We start from the raw sequence: 24,555 nt of genomic DNA, 5'->3' as shown, positions 1-24,555 counted from the left end.
TGCCATACAGGTTCTATCTCATGCAAAATACGGTTGTTTAAAATTTTTGTAAAAATTTTATAAACCGCATTCAAGCAGGTGATAGGCCTGTAATTCTTTGAGTCAGACAAGTCACCTTTTTTTGGTATCAGTACGGTTCGCCCTTCCACGAGCCAGTCTGGAATCGGTTCGTGAGCTCTAATGTACGATGTAAATATGCGGGCCAGATGGAGGTGGGTAGAAGTAAACTTCTTCCACCAAAAGACATTTATGCCATCTGGTCCCGGGGCAGCCCAATTTTTGCTGCCATTTAGAGCTGAACGAACTTCATTCACACTGACTGCAGGGCTCTCTTCATCAGCATTCTGTCTACGGTGTTCCCGACAGAATGCTTTAAAGTCGTGCAGAGCTGGAGTATTGGCGTTCACGTTTGGTTGATCTCCATACAACTCAGTCCAAAAAGCTTTCACCCGCTCAGGTGTTGGATAATTCCCGGTAACATCGGTCTTTGGTGTCAGAAAGCGTGAAGGGCTGGATCGAAACAACGAGTTGTCGACCAACCGCTTCAGCCTTTTCTCTAGTGACTTTTTGGCAGTCACTAAAGCCCGCAATTTATTGAGAGACTCTTCCTTGATGACAAGAAGAGTACTCTTATTCAGTGTGTGATGACGCCACCGAAGTTCAGCAGCAATGCGTCGAATTCGGGGCGTGTATGCTCTTTGAGTTGTTTCAAACTCAATCACACACTGAATGCGGGAGACCTGTTTCCGGGATCTGTCAATTTTGAGTCCAAGTTGTGAGATGCGCTGTCTCAACCTTGCCTCGATCGAGAGACAATGTCTCTCTCTCGGAAAAGCCGAAACTGCTGCACCATACACAACCTGGCTCAAAGTGAGCAGGGTGGAATCCTCCAGGATGTTTGCACGGAGATCTTCATTTACCGCTTCTAGCTGTATTATTATTATTATTATTATTATTATTATTATTATTATTATTCTTATTACTTCATTTATTCTGTAGTATGTGTACGACTCCGTACATGTGCCATTCTACAAGCGTGTATTACGTATAAAATTTGAATTTCCCGGGATTTGTAACACTCCGTATATATACGGTGCTGTTTGTGTACGGAGTCGTATCGATTGCTTGCTGTACCTTAGCCACATCGTTAGTTTATTATATATAATTATATACAACAATACTTTCTCGCAGCGATCTCAAAGTAAATAAATAAAAGTATAACTGCAAGCAATTTATCTTAGTTCATTCACATATGTGTGAGCACCTTTAAGATTGGAGTTTACTTTTCTACGGTACTCTTAAATCTCGCGTTGGCTGCATTTTTTACCGCAAACTATCTCCTTGATTAAAGCTACAGTTTATGTAGAAATAATAATTCCAGTGCACCCTGACGGCCGTAGATGCAAGCTGTCAATTACCTTTTTTTAGTGTAGTTGCGTATCTGTAGGAGGATTACTATACATTTTTATTTTATCTAGTCTGTGGCACTGACCATTCCTCATCGAAAAAAAGTCAGGATCGAAATTTTTGCGTTGCTATAGTTTGTGCTCATTAAATTTAATAATTTCAAGTAGATTAAGTGTTATAATTGATTATAATTGAATTAATATCATTAAAATAAGGTATAAACAACTGTTGTAATAGACAATTTAGGAAAAAAATGTACCATAGAGTTAAATAAAATTTGCAACCTCAAAAAATCGTAATGTTTCCAGTAAACACAGTCGGTAGTCTGGCGCTCCGTTTATAACGGATTTGATTTGAACGGAACTTGGCGCCAGATTCTACCGAATCTGTGGATTAAAATGACAGATCAATTTCAAACATCGTCTACGGTGCAGAGGGGGGGATACCTCAGTGCCGGCAAGGGAAGGCGTGCAAACGGGCCTAAACTCGTCGTTATCAAGCGACCGTTTGAACAGCGGAGTAGACCCCATGGCTCTACTGTATAGCAATGCTAGCAAGGTTACAGGAAGTACGAAATCAGCCCAGATGGCAGAGAACGGCAACATTCCTCCAAAAAGTAGAGGACCTTTTGCTTCTGTCACTAATCAAACCTACTGAGGAAGAATCAACTCTGTACCGACCGTTACAGGCCAACAGTCACCAATGGAAAGGCTCGACAGCAAGATCGAAGAGTTAGCTGACTTCATAAAAGACAAGAAGAATCTCCATCATGAGATCAGAAAATTGATTACGTCTATTAGTACGGCATATAAGCTGGCCAACAAATCAATAACGACGTCGGTTTCAACGACTTAAACATCTCCGAGTCTGAGCAAAAAATCACAGCCACCTCTGGTCACTCCTAAGAAATTATCACAGCAAGGAGAGGGCAACAACAAGAAGAGGCCGCTGTCCACGCCCAGTCTTTCCGCAGAAATTGACAAGCCAGCACAGAAAAAGACAGCCCGGGATGATACCTGGACCAAAGTGACTCGGCAAAACAAGAAAAAGAAAGAACAGGAGCCAGTGGCTCAATCTGCTACAGCCCAAAACCAGCCAAACAACGGTGGCTCCAAGAAAGTGAGGAAGAAGAAGACAAAAACTAGAGCTGTGCTTGTCCAACCAGCTGAAGGGCGAACATACGCCGATCTCCTCAAGGAAATCAAGGCCAATGTAAGCCCTGTCGAGACGGGCGTAGACATAAAGTCTATTAAAAAGACGAAACATGGAGGCGTTCTCCTTGAAATATCTCGAAAGACCGAAGACAGCAAGGATTCCACCGATGCAGTAAAGTCAGCCACTGCAAACATCGGCACGGTCAAGACGCTAACACCAACAACAACGATCGAGAACCTCAACTTGGATGAAATCTCTACCGAGAGCGAAGTCCGTAAAGCACTCAAACGTGAATTCACTGACAGCCTGGAAGTCAAACGGGTAAATTTGACAAAACCCACACCACGAGGCAATCGGGCAGCCTTCTGCAAAGTAGACGAGGCTAGTGCGATTAAGGCCCTTGACAAGGCCCGTATAATGATCGGTTGGGTGAACTGTCGTATACGCCCAGTTGCAAAAGTAACACGCTGTTTTAAATGTCTTGGTTTTGGACACTAAACACGTCAGTGTGCGGGACCAGACAGAAGCAAGTCACCTAACGAAGGGATTAGTGTGTTCCGACAGAAACTGGCAAATATAAAAAATGCGGTCACTAAATTCAACGGCGAAGTCATCGTAGCCGGAGACTTCAACGCTAAATCGGCTGAGTAGGGCGCTGCTTTCTCCGACACCAGAGGTAACGAGGTCGCTGACGTCGTGGCTAGACTCAACTTTATAGTGCTGAACACCGAGAGTACCACGACCTTTAGAAGACCAGGGTACCAAGAATCCATCCTCGACATCTCGTTGGCGACTTCAAGGACTGCCAACATGATCGAAGACTGGACTGTATCCGAAGAATACAGTGGCAGTGATCACCAGTTTGTGACATTCAACGTTGGATTGGCATCTGCTTCGGTTTCACAACGCAACCTTTCTAAGCGGAAGTGGAATGCCAAGAGGCTTGATCCAAAGGCATTGCAAGCTTCACTTGCACGAAGCTGGTCTGTCCTTCAGAACAACCCAACTCCGGATACCTGCAGCAAGACGGAAAAAGCAGTGCTAAATACGATGAAGGAAATTGCTGCCGCATGTGACGCCTCTATGCCGCGACTGAAAAATCAGAGTTTCTCCAGGCCGGCGTTCTGGTGGTCAACAGACATAGCAGAACTCCTCAAAAAATGCCACAGACTACGTCGGCTAGCAACGAGAGCTGCGAAACGCTCCCCCAATCAAGATCTACATTTGAGCGAGTATAAGCAGGCCAAAAAGAACCTAAACCGGGCAATCAAAGCAAGCAAAGCGAAATTGTGGCAAGAGATCTGTAATGACCTTGATAAATACATCCGGGGTAAAGCCTTCCAAATTGTCACCAATCGACTTGAAAAGGCTCCACCAGAGGCGCCGAAGTCTCCAGCCTTAATGGACAGCATTATAGCAGAGCTTTTCCCCAAACATCCGCCGCAGGAGAAGCAACACTACACTAAAAACAGCGAAGTAACACACTTCACAACTGAGGAACTACAAGACGCGGCCCAGTCACTCAAAACAGGAAAGGCACCCGGCCCTGATGGCATCCCAGCATCGTTGATCAAGACTGTAGCCCTGGAATACCCAGACATACTCCTGAATACCTACAATGCATGCTTGGCAACTGGCACATTTCCCGCAGTCTGGAAGCGGCAGAGATTGGTTCTGCTCGATAAAGGCAAAGGTGGCCCTGTAACACTCTCGTCGTTCAGACCACTTTGCATGCTGGACATTGCTGGGAAATTGCTTGAAAAGCTTATACAGGGAAGACTACGAAACGACATCAATCGTGCTGGAGGCTTTGCCGCAAACTAACATGGCTTCGGGAAAGGACGTTCAACAGTCGGCGTGATCCAGACAGTCGTAGGGACAGCGAGAGAAGCATGGACTGGTAGCCTCAAAGCTCTTAAAGTATGCATTTTCCTCACGCTAGATGTCAAAAACGCATTTAACAGCGCGAATTGGGGAGATATACTAGACGCTCTGGAACACAAATTTGACGCAAAGCCAGAGAATTTGGCACTAATCGACAACTACCTTGAAGAAAGAAAACTAATAGCGGAAACTACAGAAGGACCACAAGAATACGCCATAACGGCTGGCGTGCCGCAAGGCTCAATAATATGGCCCGATTTATGGAACGCTGACTATGACGAGCTTCTTAAGATTCTGTTACCAAAGCAAGTAGAGCTAACAGGCTTTGCAGACGACGTCGCGGCAACGATAATAGTAGACAGCGTAGAGGAGGTCGAACTACTAGTTCGGGAAACCATTGATGCCGTCGAGACTTGGCTCGATAAACACCACCTGAAACTCGCCAAGCACAAAACCGAGATGGTCATTCTGACTCGTCAAAAATGGTTCCCAAAACCATTCGCTGTGGACATGGGAGGAACAACACTAACGTCAACAAGGGCCCTGCGCTATCTGGAGGTAATGATAGACAAGAAACTATCTTTTCACGAACACCTCGATAATGCATGCCAGAAAGCCAGCAAGACGGTGTCTAGCCTAGCAAGAATTATGACCAACACCATGGGACCAAGGACAAAAAAGAGAAGAGTTCTTCTAGAAGCAGTCCACTCGGTACTGCTTTATGGAGCTGAGATATGGGCAGACATATTAAAGCAGAAGACCTACCGGCGAAAGATAGCAGCAGTACAGCGGCGAGGTGCTCTCAGGGTTGCCTGCACCTACCGCACAGTTTCCGAAGCGGCTGTATTGGTCATTGCGGGAGCCACGCCCATCGACCTATTAGCGTTCGAGAGAGTTAAACTCTATGACGCCAAAGATAGTGAAGAAAACATGAAGGACGCAAGAACGAGGATAAAGGCGGAAATGCAGCAAGAGTGGCAGGACCGATGGACATCGGGAGAGACGGGCAGATGGACAGCGCGCCTGATCCCAAACATCAACGTCTGGCTTTCTCGAAAGCACGGGGACACGGTCTTCTTCCTGACCCAGCTATTGACAGGATATGGGCAGTTCAATGCCTATCTTTTCAAGATGGGTTTGCACAGCACACCAACGTGCAAATACTGCCCAGACAAAATTGACAACGCCGAGCACACGTTTTTCGAGTGTGATCGGTGGAAGGACGACAGAATCAGCACTGAAGAAACAATAGGCATAACGCTCTCCCCTGAGAGCTTGGTGACCTGCATGATCACAAAAGAAGAAAACTGGTCAGCTGTTACAGCCTACGCGCAGCGCCTTTTAAACGAAAAAATCGCAGAAAGGGATTAGAAACCAGTAGTGACAATAAGGAGGTGTCGTGAGACACAACATGGACTGGATCGAAGTAATGCTAACGCGGTTCCGATCCAGTCTTCCCTGTAACATCTATGGGGAAAGGAGAGAAGAGGATGTTTAGTCGGTATTGTTGCAAAATAATATTGACTTCTGAGTCCGACATACCCAGGCACCAACACCTAGTCCTGGCATACGTAAATGTATTTTACCTCCTTCATAGTCAAAAAATGTTTATCGTGATTTTTTAATAAGTTATCCATTAATTAATTAACAATTTTTTGTAACATGAACATTAACATTGCAAGTGCGATAATTGTTAAACTATTAATATGAGAATTTTTTTCCTTAGAAAGAAATTTTTGTCTTAGAGAAGATTCTCGTTGGAAAAATTAAAAAATTGTTAATTTTCGTTTTTTTATTAACAATTTACTAAGGTGAAAAATTACAAAGCTTCGTTAACCCTTCGTTGGTCGCGCTATGAGCGATTCCCCGCTTTTTTTTTTCAATTCGTTATAAAAAAAAAAAATATTTTTTCCAGCCTTAAAAAATTTAGCTATTCCTTCTTCAATTCATTTAGCATGCACCTAAACAGTTTTTAAAGTTGTAGGTATTTTTATTAATTAGATATTAAATAATTAATGTCGTCAGAACATGGAATCGCGGCGATTCCCCGTAAGCGCGACCAAACCCGACCATGAAATTTTATTCGCAGCATTGCCAATTATATGAAACTTGAATAAATAAAAACAATATGGCCGTCATCAGCTGTTATAGTTGTTATGCGCATGTCCCATAAAGTTATTTATTTAATTTATTTTTGCAATGTTATTGTAAGTAATTTTAATATAAAAATAAAAATATAAATAAATAAATATAAATATAAATATAAATAAATAAATATCATTACGTGGATTGGATCACAAGAATACTAATATTACTACTGTGACTACAAAAGTATTTAATACTTTACTCATCAAAGCATTAAACCGGTACGTATTTTTTTCTCTGATAAAATATTTGAATATAACGTTTATGATTAAAATTAAAGTCACATTACTACATTACAATTAAATATTAAATAATTTAATTAAAATTGATTTAGCAGATATTTGATAATTTTAAGAATTCTTTTAATAAATAAATTGAGTCAAAAAATTGACATGTAGAAATTTTTAATAAATAAAAAAAGCAATTTCATACCAACTCAAATTTTACCGCGCTTACTTAAAAGTATACTTGGCAACACTGGCAGAAAATTAACATTGCGGCGATTTCCTAACCACGCGACCAATGAAGGCGGGCAGTGAAGCGCGACCAACGAAGGGTTAAACATTAAAAAAAAATTTTTTTTTATGTAATATTATTATTGATACATTTTCTTATGATCAGAAGCTACTTAAAAACGATTATTTATAATATTAACCTCCTATTGTTTAAAAAACTTTTACAAACAAATGCGTTGTTTATGAGATAATTCAAAACTTTTTTTTGATAATATAATCTTTGTTGATAATTATGATTTAAAAAAAAAGTTTTTTAAAAAAATTTTTTTACTGCTTAAAAACGCATTTGTTAATTAACAATTAATTGCAAAGGTTATTAAGAATTAACTGAAAAAGGGAGTTTAGTTTTTTACAAATATCTTAACAACTAATAAAGATTTTTAAAACTTTTTAAAAAATTCAAAAAAAGGAGGAAATTTCCTAGAAAAAAGTCCGGAACTGTAGAACCAATATTAATAATTTTCCTAGAGGGATGAAAATACGGTCGAAAATGGGTGCTCTGGCTTGCGTAAGCCATGCCTACTTTGAACACTTGATTAATAAAAATTATTTTAACATATTGAATATAAAATTTAAGAATTAAAAAAAATCAGAGGCTTACTGGATAGATAAATGAACAATAATCCGCCTGAAAAAAGTTTTATCACAATTTTTTAATTAGTTATGCAATTGTTAACTAATAATTTTTTTTCGGCTTGAACATGGACATTGCAAGTGTGATAATTGTTAAACTATAACTATTTGAGATTTTTTTCCTCTCTTGGAGCAATTCTCGGAAGGCTTCAGAATAGATCCCCGTTCGAAAAATTTTGATTTTCAATTTTTCATTAATAATTTTCGTTGCTGCAAAATTAAAAACTTAAATTAATCATCAAAAAAATTTATTTTTACAAAATATTATTAATGATCCATTTTTATGTTGTCAGAAGCTGCACGGAAATAATTTTTTTTAATTTTTATATTTTATTGTTTAAAAAATTGTTATAAACAAATGCGTTGTTTATAAGATGATTGAAAATTTTTTTAAGAAATTTCAATCTTCAATACACATAATGATTTATAAAGAAAAATTGTTCTTTAAACAAATTTTTGGAGTTTATTGGAGTTTACACATAATTTTGTTATTTATATCTATCGATATTAATTTGCGATTCGAAAATATTAACAAGTTAATAGAGTTAGCTATTCTGACGAATTAATTGCATAATTGATGAAAATAAATGTATTATGTATGCATCGAGTAGTATAATAGTTAATTCCATTTACCATCATTTACTAATTTATATATATTCAATATAATCGTTTGTAAGGAGTAAACTCCAGTCGTGCGTCGGAGCTGACACACACGATTTTTTTTTCCTATTAGATGCTTCAAGGACGTCTGTTACTTCTGGGACACCCTGTATAACAGTCACATTGCGAGATTATTCTGCACCTATAAACATAGATAAAAATAGAGTTATCTCAGAATCGGGAGTACGATGTCCATACCAATCAGGGACCTGTCTAGATCTTATTGGAGGTAATACTTTTTGTGATACCATACCACAAGGCGACTGCAAAATCCATCATTTTATCGTTTTATACGTTGGTAAAGCAAACAAGATGACACCAATCAAAAACGGCACCCGAAGAGAATCAGTTTTCACGGTAACTTCTACAGGATTCACTTTCGCGTTTACAGACAACAATGTGAACTGGAACAGAAAGTCCTACAAAATGCCATGGTTATAGCCACTGTGGCACCCGATGAATTCGCATTACGAGTACTCAAGAAGCCGGATTACATTGCTCATGTATCCGGAGAAGTAATCAGATTCGGACAATGTATTGCAGCAGAAGTAACGGTAAGGGAAACTAAGGAATGCTACCACGAGCTACCCGTTCTGAGAGGAAACGATGCATTTTATATGCTACCCCGAACCCACATACCAATAAAAACAGGAACACAAATCGATTGCAATCCCTTTTTGGCACCTATGTATAAAATAGGGCGCTAGTGGTATGAGTTAAACCCCGGAGTTTCACCTGTGCCTGCACCTGAACAACTGGCAGCATTAACTACCTACACGTGGAACTATGAATAAGCTCCATGACTAGCTACGACCGGAATCTATTTCAATAAAGACATTGAAAGGTTACAAGAGTATATGATGTTCCCTTTAGAAAGATCAGCCATACTTAACACCATTGCTCGGGGAGCTACAGGACACATTGTAGCCGACGATGGAATAACAATAAACACGCTATTAGATGAACATGCAATTAAAGAGATTCTTGCAAAAGCATGGGGAAAACTTTACACTATTTTTAATACAATAGGTAACTACAGCGTAACAGTATTCAGGTTCTACATCACTTTTCGACTGTTAAAAATTATTATTGGTATAATTTTGCGAGGTTATACTCTTCATGCACTGTATGGATGTATTGTTTGGTTATTCGGAGCAATTTGGGGTACTTTCACCAACTATTTAATATACCGACATGCAACCAACCAAACCAAAAACGAAACTCCAACCTTTTCCGATTCAATTTTGGGACCACGCCGTAGAAATCCTACCGAACCAGATGTCGAAAACCCGCTAATCAATTGTAGGCATAGTTCGCCAGTAACCCCTCTTTAATCACCCTGTAAACTAGATTAAGTTGTCATAAAATCCCTTACACAGACCCTAACTATTAATGCATTTTTATAGAAATAATGACCAGGATGCAGATTATCAGTACGTTTCTCACCTGCTTCATGGTATCTGTCATTGGGATCCAGGTCAACCGATTTAACTCGAACACTGGTCTATACTACGAAGCTTTGGGAGATATTCGCTTTATAAGAGGAGAGTGGAAGCTACTTTCTCAAATTGATATAAAGGATATAACGACATATCAACCAACAATACAATACTTCTAACTGGAAGATACTATCCAAAAATGCCAGGAAGTAATACACAAACTAGACTGCGAACCGTACCTCCGAATGGACGATTATCACAAAATAACCCAGGAAACAAATACCTACCTACAACTAATCTATCAACTATTTCACCCTACAGATGCCACAGTCGATCAATTTCTATTTCCCCAAACAAATGATCAGCAATGCCTTCAACATTACACAGAACAACTCGATAAACTAAAAATCTCTTCAGCACTATTCACAATACGTCTAGAAAACTACACTTAACTTGTAAAATCAGATCTATACTTTGAACAGATACGACTAAAGCGATTAATTAACATTCAATATAAATACAGGAATTCCATGAAGAAGGTCACAGGACGCTTATTAAGATCTAGTCCAGCTTACGAAACCTATATGACCCACCTAAAAGCATACAGTAATGTGACTCAGGCTTCTTTTGAGTCTTATTTAGATTATCTGAAAATCATCACCATAACCGTCACTTCAGCTTTGCAAGGACAACCATCTCCACATTTATATGGATCCAATACACTCAAGAAGGCTATAGGAGAGATTGTGAAGCAAGGTCATCCATACCTAACTCCTTTTGAAACGAGTGAAATTTATTCAGGCAAAGTCTATAGGATGTTCACGTTAACCCACAACTTCTTCGAAGGTCGAATCCTCCTAACAATGCACATCTACTTATCCAACGTGATAAGCATGAGTTATTCAAATTGAACGCGTATCCTGTAACACAACCGATATATAATGGGTCTGCATTTATCCAACCACAAGCTGATTACCTCTTACTCTCCCAGAACAAACAAATGTATGTGTTAGTCAATAGAAACGAGATAGCTCATTGTCAAAAATTTAAAGAAATGCGAATTTGTAAGCTTAACTACATTCAGTATAACCTAAGCGTTCAACCGATCTGCGAAACTGACTTACTTCTCAACAATAAAATTTTGTCTTACGATATTAAAATATCTAAGACTTCTGAACCCTTTTGGAAACCAATAGAAGGTGAAAAGGGATGGTTATACTCACTTCCGAAACCCCAGGTTAAAAATCAGATTAAAAATGAGTCGGGAGTAATGAAGCATATCCGAGTGGACGGGTGTGGGACCCTGACTTCCAAATACACCATACAAATAGACGAGTCAGTATCGGCTTTGACAGTTAATTCATCTACATGGTTAATCTGATAATTATAAAAGAATTCTGGGACGGGGCAAAGGCCAAAAGGTCATTACGACGTCTTCGCAGAAGTCCGGAATACAACAAGCTTCTTGATCCATCAGAACTAGAACTTAATCCATTTTACTTTCCTCCAAGAACTAACTTCAAGGTCCCAAAGGGATTTAACGCATGTTCAACGGAAGTATTGGCGGCCCACATTTTAGCACAAGATAAAACATTACGAACACTAGTAATGAAAAATTACTAGAAGGATAAAAAGGAGATTCAGTATCAACGTGTATTACGCAAAATAATTGCAGAGAACTGGGACATTTTAATTGGAATGGGGATTCTAAAACTGTTCGGTGAAATCTCACAAGAATTTACACACCCTTATATACAAGAACTACTCGATCGTGACTTCCTATACGTTCCTGACCTTCAGTTATTTTATCCACCATACTCCATATCAGCTTCATATGAAGTAAGACATGTTAGTATAATCACTAACTATTCAGCGCCAATATTATTAGCGCCACATCCAATGCCAGTGCTGTACAAGCCATATCAGATACCATTACGATTCGAACCTTATTCAATACCAACTAATTTTAATAGAATTCAATCATCCATTCCATCAGGACGACCAATTAGGACCAGAAGAATATTAAGAAACCAGATGATCAATCAACATTATCAAAACCAAGAAAGCACTAGAAAGGCAAGATCAATACGTTCAATTAACCACTGTTCAAGAAGAATACCTAAGGCCAATAAACAACGAAAGTAATATTAAGTAAGCTAAACAAGAATCATTCTTTTTTATTCGAAAACTTTTTAAAATCATTAATTTGTTAGAACTAGAAAACTCGGTTCTCGAATGAAGGAGATAAATCTTAAAAGAAATAATAATAATATAAACCATATAAACAGTGTAATAAATATAGATTTATTTAACTTAAATGATGAGATACATTGTTAAAAAGTATTATTATTTTAGTTAACCTTAACTCAGATACATTGTTATAGATAATAGTAATTTTAAATGTACGTTTTATGCTTTTGCACGAAGAACGGAGCTATTCGCTTAAAAATTTTAAATTTAAATAATCATAACTATTAAACCTATATCATTTTTGCAAGAAAATCCCGTCCTCCGTGTAAAAAAAAACTGTGTTAAATTGTTACTACTAAATAATTATGAAAGGATTAGAAAAGGGCGATCAAAGAAATGAAAGATTAAATAACTTTTAACAAATTATATATATTTTAGAACTTTACAGTAAAATTTAATTTTATTCCACTGGTCCCTCATCCGAACAGAGAGGACAAGACCTCAAAAAAACAAGTGAATGCTTCTCCCTTTCCATAGTGAGTATCCGAGTAATCCTTTGGCTGGCCGATTGACATAACAGACTGAAATCACTATCACAAAAATTGAGTGCAAACTGCAAAATAATATAAATAAGATTATTCGACGGTTAACTAAATCAAATAAAACACAACAACCTATACAAGATACTTACCGACAGAGCAGTCTTAGTCCCGTAAGCCTTCAGCTCTCCGGAACGATAAGGGAGGCCTGCCTTAGCCCATTCCGCCTCTGCATTGGAAAAAGGCGCTAGTAGACCCAGAATTGGATCAAAATACTTAAAGGAAACCACCGAGTCCTTACCCAAAAGAACGAACCTGAATATTCGTCCCCAGCTGGAGATACCTCGAGTAACCTTTGATTGTCGCCGCTTGAATCCTCGCTTCAACACCGATGACAGATTGGATTTACCATTACTGGAAGTAGACGGACCCGGCTGGACTATAGGAAGTTCCTCGACTTCAACCGAAGTTGACGGACCCGGCTTCGCCAATTGGCGTGTTTCAGGCCCACCTGCAGTTGATGGGTCCAGTTCGGTCACGGGGAGTTCCTCCACAGCAGAAGAGGTTGAGGAGCTCCGACTCCGCCGATTGAGAGGTTGCAATTCCTCCAAACTTGGAAGATCGTCTAGAGGGTCCACATCGGAGTCGAAGACTATCATAGGAGGCTGGAACTCAGGCCAGCTAAAGTCGATATTGTCAAAGGCTCTATTAATTTTAAAACTTGAGAGACTGATATTGAATCCCATTTGACAGGCTTATATATCCAAAAACTCAATGAAATTTTCAACTTGGCTCATAAAAATTTTAAAACAGTAAATAGAGATTAAAGGGTTGCGTATGATCAACGACCAGACTTACATTAATCCCGGTTAAATCCCAACTTACAACAATACAAGTATGTAAGTAGCAGTCTTTACGAGACGTAGACGACTTCGGCGATGGAGATGTAACAACCCGATACATAGTAATTCAGGTCGTGTATAATCGATTTAATTTCATTGATCGCTCTTATAATAGCAAATATTATATGTATGATAGATTTTCTTATTTTATAGATTTATTTATACTTTTAATAATAAGGTACACTGACACTGTGAGTGGAAGCGAGAGGCAGCTATAGATAAGACGGCAAGGGCCTAGTTAGTAATATCACGCAATGACTCGATGATAAGAGTAAAACCTCTGCTCGGAAAATCAGAGTATTCAAGATCTATGATGTCGTAGCTCTACGAGTAATTTCAAGGGCTATAACGTATATTCATACTTTTTTCTCTTAATAACGACCTTGTAATTACTCTAATATTTTCGGTTTTTCACAAATCATACTTCTATCTAGAGGCCAGAATTTAGTACATAAAGAGCCACAAATTAATGCTGAGTCAGTTAGTTTCCAAGTGCGGTACTACTTGCTGCCTCGCGATTCAACTTCGGCTCAGCCGTAAAAAGTTACCTTGGATCCCCTGATAACTCTGCAATAATTTCGTATCCGCTTGGTGATTATTATTGAGAGTTTAATCAGGACCCAACGGTCTGCATTTGCGAACGGGGTATCGAATAAAGGTTCACATCTGCTTGGCGACCTAGTAGTCATAGCTGAAGTAACTGTGTGGAAGATTAAGGTAGATTTAATAGATAGACACTTTTGTGCGAAAATATAGTTGTGCACCTTCAGTGAGTAATACCATCTGGAGGTTAGGTAAGACATACTTATATGTATAAATAAAAATAACATAATTGTTATAACATTAAACTATGGGTTTAAATCAAAATTGTATTTCAAATCTCATCAAATAAATCCAAATAACTAAACATAACTAGTATTACATTAAATAAACCTTACTGTCAAACGAATAAAAACACTCTTCACGAGGGGTGGATCACCCTCACCGCCATCTTTCATTTTCATGTACACGATCTTGGATCTACGGCCACGCAGATCGATAAACAAGATCAACACGTTTTTGCAAACGTAAACCGCTCGGCCTTTACAAAAACAACCGACTTCTCAATAAAAGCATACAATTACGTGACATGTCGTAAGAACCTTATCGGCCTGACCTCCTTAATTGTTGTAAGCCTAAAATTGTTAGTCTTATCATTTCATCACTCTCATCAACCTACTAACCATTGCGACTGTCGAACGTGACAATTTGTTCAATTTTCGACATAATGCGAGTACGTTATCTATATGCATTTATTTTAAAGTTAGTGATGAGACTATTTCTTATTTTTTACAATTCAATAAATGTTACGGTGCAGCACTTTTAGATTTTCCAAACTTTTATCTATTGCGCAACGAATAAAAATTTCTTAAACGATTATAATAAATCTTTAAAATTTAAGTTTTGACTTCCGATTTCAGATTTCTTCTCGGAAATCATACTCAAGCAATTATTGTTTACTCGGAAGCTTTCCAAAAGACACATCGATCTGAATGGCGTATATATTATAATATTGGTAAGTACAACATAATTTGTGCATTAATTAAATGATCAATCAAACGAGCCCGCTGACGGCAGGCGCAATTCGATCAAAATTATATATATCTTGTTCTCGATGATAATCATGTAGTTTTTTAGAGTTGTTATGACCAGATTGGAAAAACTAATCAAATTTATTTTAGTCCTAGTATGTTTCAACCAGTAGACCAGAAATCCAGAAATTTTAGAACAGGTTTTATTAAAAAAAAATTAAGATGACGGTTGACCCTAAATGCCATCAATTGGTTTATTTATCAATTCCAAAAAAACTCATTTCAAAAATGATTTTTTTCTGATTTTTTTGAGATTTTTCAAAACTTCTCAAAATCTATCGCTCCGAATCGGTTCAAATTCTCAGGAAATCTAAGTTTGAGGGAACACTTTAGAACGCCGTTTGGTTGATTCCGATCAGTTTAGTCGTTCAAAAGTTATAAACGATTCACATACTCACACACGCACACACACAAACACACACACACACACACACACACACACATACACACACCCCATGTCGGGCTGCTGGGAATCGCATCGGGCGTCTCCCCAGGTGGCGGATAGGGGAATGCCTGGCAGATATGTCAGGTACCGAGGAAATAAAATACTCAGGGTGGACTAAACCCAACAAAACAAAACGATATGGAAATGTCACAGAACTTTCAAACATCGTTTATCGCACAGGGGAGGGATACCTCAGTGCCGGCGAGGGAAGGCGTGCAAACGGGCTTGAACACGTCGTCATCAAGCGACCGTTTGGACAGCAGAGTGGATCCTATGGCTCCGCTGTCTAGTAGTGCTACAGGGAGTAACACAACAGCTCAGATGGAAGTAGACGTACAGCCGAGCACCGTTTCTAAAGAGATTTAGATTTAGATTTAGATTTATTGGTTTATGCCAAGGCAAATTGCCAAATGACAAAGTTAAATTACAAGTTTAATTGATACAGTAATTTATTTAATCTAACTTAAGTTAAGTGTTTGGTATAAAAATTTATAGAGTAATTATTTATTGAATAATTTTGAGTTTGAGTTAACTGAATGTACAATAGGTAAGTGTGATAGAGTAAATACATATGAATAGATTATGATATCGATCAACAATGAGTGATTTACAATAATGGTTAGTTCAGATTTAAAAATTTACAGTAGCTTACAATTTCACAGATTAATACCAAGTAATCCTAATATTATAAATATTATAAACACTTTGTACAGAATATATTCAGAGACATGAAACTAAGATTTAAGAAATACATCAATGAATTCAAAGGTAAAGCTCATACATCTATATTAAATAAGTAGTCGTACAGTTTATTTTTAAAAATTTCAATACTGCTTGCATATACAATTTCCGATGGTAACTCTTCCCATAGTCGAATTGATGAAACTACAAAAGAGTGGAGGGCCTATTGCTCACATCAATACTCATGTTCACCGAGAAAGGATCAACTCTCTACCGACCGTCACCGGCCAAAAATCACCAATGGAACGACTCGGCAGCAAGATCAAAGAGTTAGCTGATTTCATTAAGGACAAAAGAAATCTTCAACATGAAATCAGAAAATTGGTTACGTCGATTGCCACGGCATATAGGCTGGCCAACAAATCACCAACGACGTCGGCGATAACCACGCAAACATCTCCGTGGATGACTACAACTACAAGGACAGCCACCTTCAGTCTATTAAAAAGACGAAACATGGAGGCGTTCTCCTTGAAATGTCTCAAAAGACCGAAGACAGCAAGGCTTTCACCGATGCAGTAAAGTCGGCCACTGCAAACATTGGCACGGTCAAGACGCTAACACCAAGAACAACAATCGAGAACCTCGACTTGGATGAAATCTCTACCAAGAGCGAAGTCCGTGAAGCACTCAAACGTGAATTCACTGACAGCCTAAAGGTCAAACGGGTAAATTTGACAAAATCCACACCACGAGGCAATCGGGCAGCCTTCTGCGAAGTAGACGAGGCCAGTGCGATTAATGCCCTTGACAAGGCCCGTATAATGATCGGTTGGGTGAACTGTCGTATACGCCCAGTTGTAAAAGTAACATGTTGTTTTTAATGTCTTGGTTTTGGACACCAAACACATCAGTGTGACACGACGTCAGTGTGCGGGACCAGACAGAAGCTGGTGCTGCTACAAATATGGCTGTGAGAACCACAAGGCCGTAAACTGCACGGAGAAGCTAAAATGCTTCCTTTGTGCTCCGGACAAAGATGCCCAGGATGGTGTTACGTTCTCAGAATTTCGCCCAAAATTATTTTTTTTTTTTTATTATTTTATAAATATTATATTTTAAATAAATTTATCTCGTTCAATTCTCCGAATGCACATTGAGAGATATCCGTTGCTTCGCTGGTGGCTTGATCAGCAGCTTAGTAACGGAAATCTCGCGATAAGGCATCGGCAGAGAGTCACCGCGGCCGCGGATAGTCCAAACATCTTGCGTCAGCATGGGACCCGGGCCTCGATGACTCTCTCAGGGAGTAACCTGAGCTGCAAACATGGCTGAAATACTGTTTATAAAAACTAATCTGGAGCTAATTCAAGTCAGTAGATCCACGGACTTTCTTGTGCACAGAGCTCTGTCCGACTTGAACCTCTCCAGATCCTTTATCCAATAAAAGCTAATTACAGTAAACACGCTGATAATTCCTTTGGGTGCGAGCGCCTTTCAGCTGTTCCACCAATTCAAATCCTCCCGGTGCAAAGACTCATTATCCATTTCACCAATTAAATTTCCCATGGTATGAGCGCCTTTCAGCTGTTCCACCAATTCAAATCCTCCCGGTGCAAAGGCTCATTAGCCATTTCACCAATTAAATTTCCCATGGTGTGAGCGCCTTTCAGCTGTTCCCCAAGTCCAAAAACCCACTTCGGAGATGAGGGCTTATTAGCCGTTCTATCCGAATTTCCTCCTCGGTCCATGCCGCGGAAAGGCAGGCGTTCACGTCGTTCGGGTCGGGCCGTACAAAGGGGCCGTTCATTTCAATCACAGTCGCTTAACTTGTCTATGCCCATAATCTCCGACGAGGAGCCAGAAGTATCGCGAGTGCCAGTAAAGTGTACCGCCTGCGTACCTCGGGGGAATTATTTGCCCAGGTCGCCATCTCCGTCGCTGCAGGAACCATCCTGCATCTTTGAAGATAAAATCGACGTCTGCTTTATCTGCGAGTAATATTTAAACATAGAAGGTAAAACATGGTTCGCAGACAAAACTGGCACGGCAGCAATTTGGATTGTGAACACAAAGAACGTTACCGTCAACAACAGCGGAAGTGGAGCAGGTTTTGTCTGGATTCAAACCCCCACAACCTACTCCATGAGCGTCTATCTCTCATCTAATGAAGGGATTAGTGTGTTCCGACAGAAACTGGCAAATATAGAAGATGCGGTCACTAAGTTCGACGGCGAAGTCATCGTAGCCGGAGGCTTCAACGCTAAATCGGCTGAGTAGGGCGCTGCTTTCTCCGATACCAGAGGTAACGAGGTCGCTGACGTCGCGGCTAGACTCGACCTCATAGTGCTGAACACCGGGAGCACCACGACTTTTAGAAGGCCAGGGTACCAAGAATCCATCCTCGACATTTCGTTGGTGACTCCAAGGACTGCCAACACGATCGAAGACTGGACTGTATCCAAAGAATACAGTGGCAGTGATTACCAGTTTGTGACATTCAACGTTGGATTAGCATCTGCTCCGGTTTTACAACTTGACTTTTCTAAGCGGAAGTGGAATGCCAGGAGGCTTGATTCGGAGGCACTGCAAGCTTCACTTGCACGAAGCTGGTCTATTTTTCAGAACAACCCGACTCCGGATACCTGCAGCAATACAGAAGTCAGTGCTAAACACGATGAAGGAGATTGCTTCCGCATGTGACGCTTCTATGCCACGGCTGAAAAATCGGAGTTTCCACAGGCCGACGTACTGGTGGTCACCAGACACAGCAGAACTCCGGAAAAAATGCCACAAACTACGTCGGCTAGCAACGAGAGCTGCGAAACGCACCTACAATCAAGATCTACTTTCGAGCGAGTATAAGCAGGCCAAAAAGAACCTAAACCGGGCAATCAAAGTAAGCAAAGCTAAATTGTGGCAAGAGATCTGTAGCGACCTTGAGAAAGACATCTGGGGTAAAGCCTACCAAATTGTCATCAAACGACTTGGAAAGGCTTCACCAGAAGTGCCGAAACCACCTGCTTTAGTATACAATTTGAATTATTGAAAATTACGATGTTATTTAGTAAATTTTTTTTCCGTAAGAGCAAGTTAATAAGGACACATACTATATGTTTTAACAAAAGAGAGACAGAGTCCAGTAGTTTTGCGACGCCACCACCGAAAGATGACCAACTACTGTATGGAGGGTTTTATTATGTGACTGTACAGAGAATTTAGATATTTCGTCCGATAGCGTAAGGGGATAAACCTTGGACTTGTGGCGGAGAAGACACCGGGTTCGATTCCTCGGTGATACAGAATTATTTTTTCGGTGACCTAAACTTCTTTTTAATTTGACTGATAGAAATTTACGATGTTGCATCGTATAAATTACGATGTTTGAGTTCTGGTCCGGCACTGCAATGTCCTATACTAAAAATACGATGTTTTCATCGTAATTTTTCGTACAATTTTCTTTCCGTGTAGGACCTCAAAACGTCGAGATCTGATGAAAACTCAATTTTCGAAAAACGGGGTAAAAATAAGAACTTCCCGAATTTTGAAAATTTTCAGTTTTTTAGCGGGAATTTAAAAATTTTTTCAGATGTGGTTTTTTCGAAATACCTCTTAAATGCCTTTACTGATCGATTCCAAAAAATAATAAGCTCTTAACCGTAGAAAACCACGTTGATCGGCTCCAAGAACGTCGAAATCGGTTCAGTGCTTCGAGAGAAATCGTTGACGAAAAATTTGGAAATAAGTGTTTTTTTTAAATAACTCCGCCATTTCTTTTCGGATCATTTTTAATGTAATGAAATAATTTTTAGTGCTTAAGAAACCACGTTGATAACCACTAAGAACGTGATAATCGGTTGAGTGATTCGAGAGATACCGTTGACGAAAAATTTGGGAAGAAGTGTTTCTTTCACATAACTCCGACATTTCTTTTTGGATCGCTATTGATGTTATAAACTAATTATTAGAGATAAAAAAAAAACGTCGAGGTCATTGACTAAGCCGAGGTCAACAAACATGTGAACTGAGGCTTTCTTATTTACTTCCCTCGGTGTGTAATATACTATTTGAGCTCGAAGAGCTCAAAAAATGAATAAATTTTCAAGCGTTACGCTAAAATGTAAGCCGGAAGTTCCAGGAATGGCCTGCAGGGTCAATCGTTTTGCTGATTTTTTTTCTTTCAATGTTTAAGCTATTTACAATAAATACATGAAATCTACTTTCATTTCGGATGCTGAATGGCCTAATTTATCTTATATTAGAGTCTTATTATATCGTAAAAAAGAGTCTTGTTTTTTTGTCTAAAAATCTTGAACGTTTTTTTTTTTTTTTTTTTAAAGAAAAGTCACACGGAAAAAAGAAAACAGGAATAATTACAGTATAAAATGTAAAATCGGTCCTGTCGTAATCAAAACTATTAAAATTACAGTTTGAAATAACATTTTTCTAAATTCAATTTGAATAATTACTGAAAGAGCGGAAAAGCGGGGATCAGGTTTAGGTCTGGATATCTCAATTAAAACGCGTAAATAATTATCAAAATTAACACTATAAATTTATTTACACTAAATACAAGTTATATTTAATATGTTAAATAGCGGATTGTTTAAATAAAAGCGGATTTATAATACACAGCGTGGTTAGCACAAGCGATACCGGTTGACACGTGGGTGAACACTCTGCCGGCACTGTAAAAGCGGTGAAATAAATGCACAAATAACACAATTTATCTGTAACAAATTAGAGCGAATTATTAGCGGTTAATTTAAGCAATTTAAATTATAAAAATAGCGAAATGCGGTTAATTAACAATAAGCGAAAGTAAAGCGGAATTAATGGCGACTTGTTGCAACGAAAGCGTGGAAGCGAAAGATAATAACAATAGTTCGTCTTCTTCCTCGTTGAGTTGGGGAAGAAGGCTATTGCGCATGTCTAGCGGGAGCGATCAGCCAATAAAGCGGTCGATTCATGGCGTGATCGAGAGGCTGATTTTCTATTGGTGGTTCAATTTTGCGGGAACTAGCGGTGGACAGGTGCGTTTCTTGAATTTGGGAGTCCCCCAGGAGCGAGTTAATCGCTACTGGGCCTTGTTCACCGAACACAATTTTTAAATTTAATTTTCAGAGCTTTCAATGTAAATATTTCATTCTAAAATGTAATTCTTATAAAATCTGTAATAATTACAATCTGAAACTGTAATTTTTCCAGTTTTTTTTTTTCCGTGCAATCAAAGATCAGTACAAAGTATGATACAAAAAAAATTGAGCCAATATTATAATGTCGTTCGTCATTTTTGACGATTTTCGAAAATTCAAAATTTGACAAATTTGATATTTTTCAACATTTTTTCCAAAATTTTTTTTTTTTTAATAACCTTAAGTGTCTCCTTTTAAACAAACGAAAGGCCATCTCTGTATCTATAATAGCGTTCGAGATATTTTAAAAACAAAATTGAAAAACTGGAAAAATCTCAAAATTTCTAATTTGCATATCTTTTGAAAAAATTTTTTACTTCTTTTTCTTTGACAGAACTTTGTGATATGATAAAAGAAAACTTTTGACAAAAATTTATTCCAATCGAAAGGAGTCGATTCCGACTATTGGTAGATTTTACATGGGATGACCCATATTTGGTTTGGCATTGACTTCATTTTGTAATGAAATATAAGAAATAAAAATCAGCTGGATTTATAATAAAATTCTTTGATATAATGTTTTTAAAAATTTATGTTTCTAACTATTGAAAGTATTAGCAGATTGATAAAATAATTTTAACTTAAAAGTGAATTAAACTTTTTTTTATCAACCTCAATGACTTTTTTAAGTTTTATTCAAATTTGGCAATAATATTAGTGAATAATTTAAGATAAGTAATTATTCCAATTGCAGATCAGCTGATAAATACTTGTAGTTTCTTAACCTATATGTCTTAGCTAATTAGCTTCAATGCCAGTGAAAATATTTTGCTACTTTTAATTAGCTATAATTATATTACAAAATTTTGTTTCAAAAGAATGTACATAATTAATTTTATAGATTTTATGACTGATGTATATTATATTTTACTTTTATACTCTAATGAAAAAATATTTTTACGGTGATAAATTAGTGAGAATTTGAAACGCTATATACATAACTATTTTTGATTGGCAAATATCTTTAAGAAAATCTATTCGAACTCCTGAATAATTGATACAATGATAAAATTTAACTGCCAAGTACTGCAAAAGATGATTATTAATAAATTAGTGAAACCAAGAACTAATTTAGTAGAAAAATTTCTGATAGATTTCTGAGTTTTTTTCAGCATGAAATATGACATTTTACTTATTATTTTAGATAAGCACCAATTTAACTGAACCAATTTTATAACCTTTTTCTAGCTATTTTTTCATCAAATAGAAATATCAAATACTTTGTATATATTGACTGGAACTATTAATGAATATTTTAAAGATTAGAATTTTATAATTTAGCTCTGAGAATCATTTTTTTACTGTAAACTAAAGTATGTATAAACTGATTCAGGGGAAAATTTTGTATCGATCGAACATTATTACTATCTCATCAGAAGCTATCAATAAAGTATTGAAAATATTGAATTGGGTCTACATGCATACGTTTTTTGAGAAGATTTAATTAATGAGTGCATCAAGCTTATCAATTTTTATAGTTCTTATTATATTTTTGCATCAATTTTTTATAGATTATAACTAAAAACCACTCATGAGTATTTATAAACCTATTGGTCCTCTTTGAGCTCTTAATTTAGTAAATAAACGTTGACACTATTTACTAGCCAAACTCAATACAATATCTTTGTATGGTTCTAGCTACACGAAGAGAATTTTATGGTCAATACTATCATCAAAGTATAGTAAAAAGCTCTAAAATACTTCAATAGTAATGAATACTACCTTTTATTATTATAAATAGGATATAAATTATTACAGTTACGACCAATATATTAATTTTTATCATCTGTTATATTACTATAAGATTGTATTTTCAACTATACCTAAGATAATTTGATTAAATATCTTGATAATAATTTTTAAAATCAAATTAATAATTTCTACAATCTTTGATGATAATTATTACTATCAGAGTTTATATTTTATCAAATTGATATTTACATTAAATAAAAGTCAATCCTAATATTAGTTAGAATAAAAAAAAAAATTATAAAAATTTTAATTTTCAGTTTATGTCCACCACTACATTATTATTATTATTACTAGCAGCCTTGCAGTCACTATATGACTGCCGTGACTTGTGAACTATAAATAAATAAAATTTTGCCTTATGAAATAATGAGTTTTTTTAAATTGCACTGTACTTTTTTAACTATTGACGTTTTTAAAGATATAAGCTCATCCCAAGAGAAGGGAGGGTTTTAGTGAGTAAAAATCTCACACTACCAGCAACCAACATCATCAACATCTAGCCGGTGTCTTATGAAGATTTCCCTTCTCTCGCCCAAAAAAAAAAGCTCATCCCGATGTTACATCCATCAAGAGCTTTCATTTGAGTACGCACATACATTTTGCTATATTTTTCATATATACATAAATATAATATACATAAGTATATGAAAAATTGATGTGGATACTCGAATGAAAAATCTCGATGAGTGTAACATCGGGATGAGCTTATATCTTAAAAAATTTCAATAGTTCACAAGATTCAAGGTCATTTCTTAATTATGTATCTAGAGATAGAGCATTTTTGAATGCAGTAGCCTAAATACTTATGATCATAAATTGACTATTGGTGAGAATGATATGAAACCATGAAATGGAACAACTCCAGGTCAATACTTTTTGAACGATACCAAATTTAACCATAAAAAACACATTTCATCATATAAATAACCTGGCCACAAAATTCTGCTTATTCTCTTAATAATATAGATTATTGTTATTATATTATTGATAATGTGTTGATTAATTCGGTGCTTACTTTTACTGAATAGCTTATAATAAAATTGGTAACTTTAACCACTTGTGATGGTAGATGTAACATCTCGATAGTAAATGGTACGATCGCTCTATTTTAGAAATTATTATTTTATTATTGTACTGATTATAATTTAAATTTTTATATTTATCATTTTAACTTTTATAAAATTAATTAACATCTAAGATAGTAGATAGTAAAATCTACAAAACAAGTATTGTTAGGGTTAATATAAAATTATCTCAGTGTAGATTCCCGACTCGAAATTATTGTGAAATTACCCACACAACCTATGGAGACCTTATTGGGATCCAATAGAGTATGCCTAATAGAGATATCACAATGAGGAAACAAGAAGAACCCAATTGGG

The 24,555-nt window shown here is 37.3% G+C and overlaps 1 long non-coding RNA gene across 1 annotated transcript; it reads left to right on the top strand.

Moving 5' to 3' along the window:
* Positions 1-3,053: 3,053 nt before the first annotated feature.
* Positions 3,054-23,170, top strand: LOC123258902. Its single transcript, XR_006508163.1, has 3 exons — positions 3,054-3,064; positions 17,274-17,279; positions 23,070-23,170. It is a non-coding gene; the product is annotated as an uncharacterized LOC123258902 (long non-coding RNA).
* The last annotated feature ends 1,385 nt before the right edge of the window (positions 23,171-24,555 follow it).

Source organism: Cotesia glomerata, linkage group LG2, assembly GCF_020080835.1.
Source record: "Cotesia glomerata isolate CgM1 linkage group LG2, MPM_Cglom_v2.3, whole genome shotgun sequence".
Classification (NCBI taxonomy): Eukaryota; Metazoa; Arthropoda; class Insecta; order Hymenoptera; family Braconidae; genus Cotesia; species Cotesia glomerata.
This window is presented reverse-complemented; position numbering and strand designations above follow the sequence as displayed.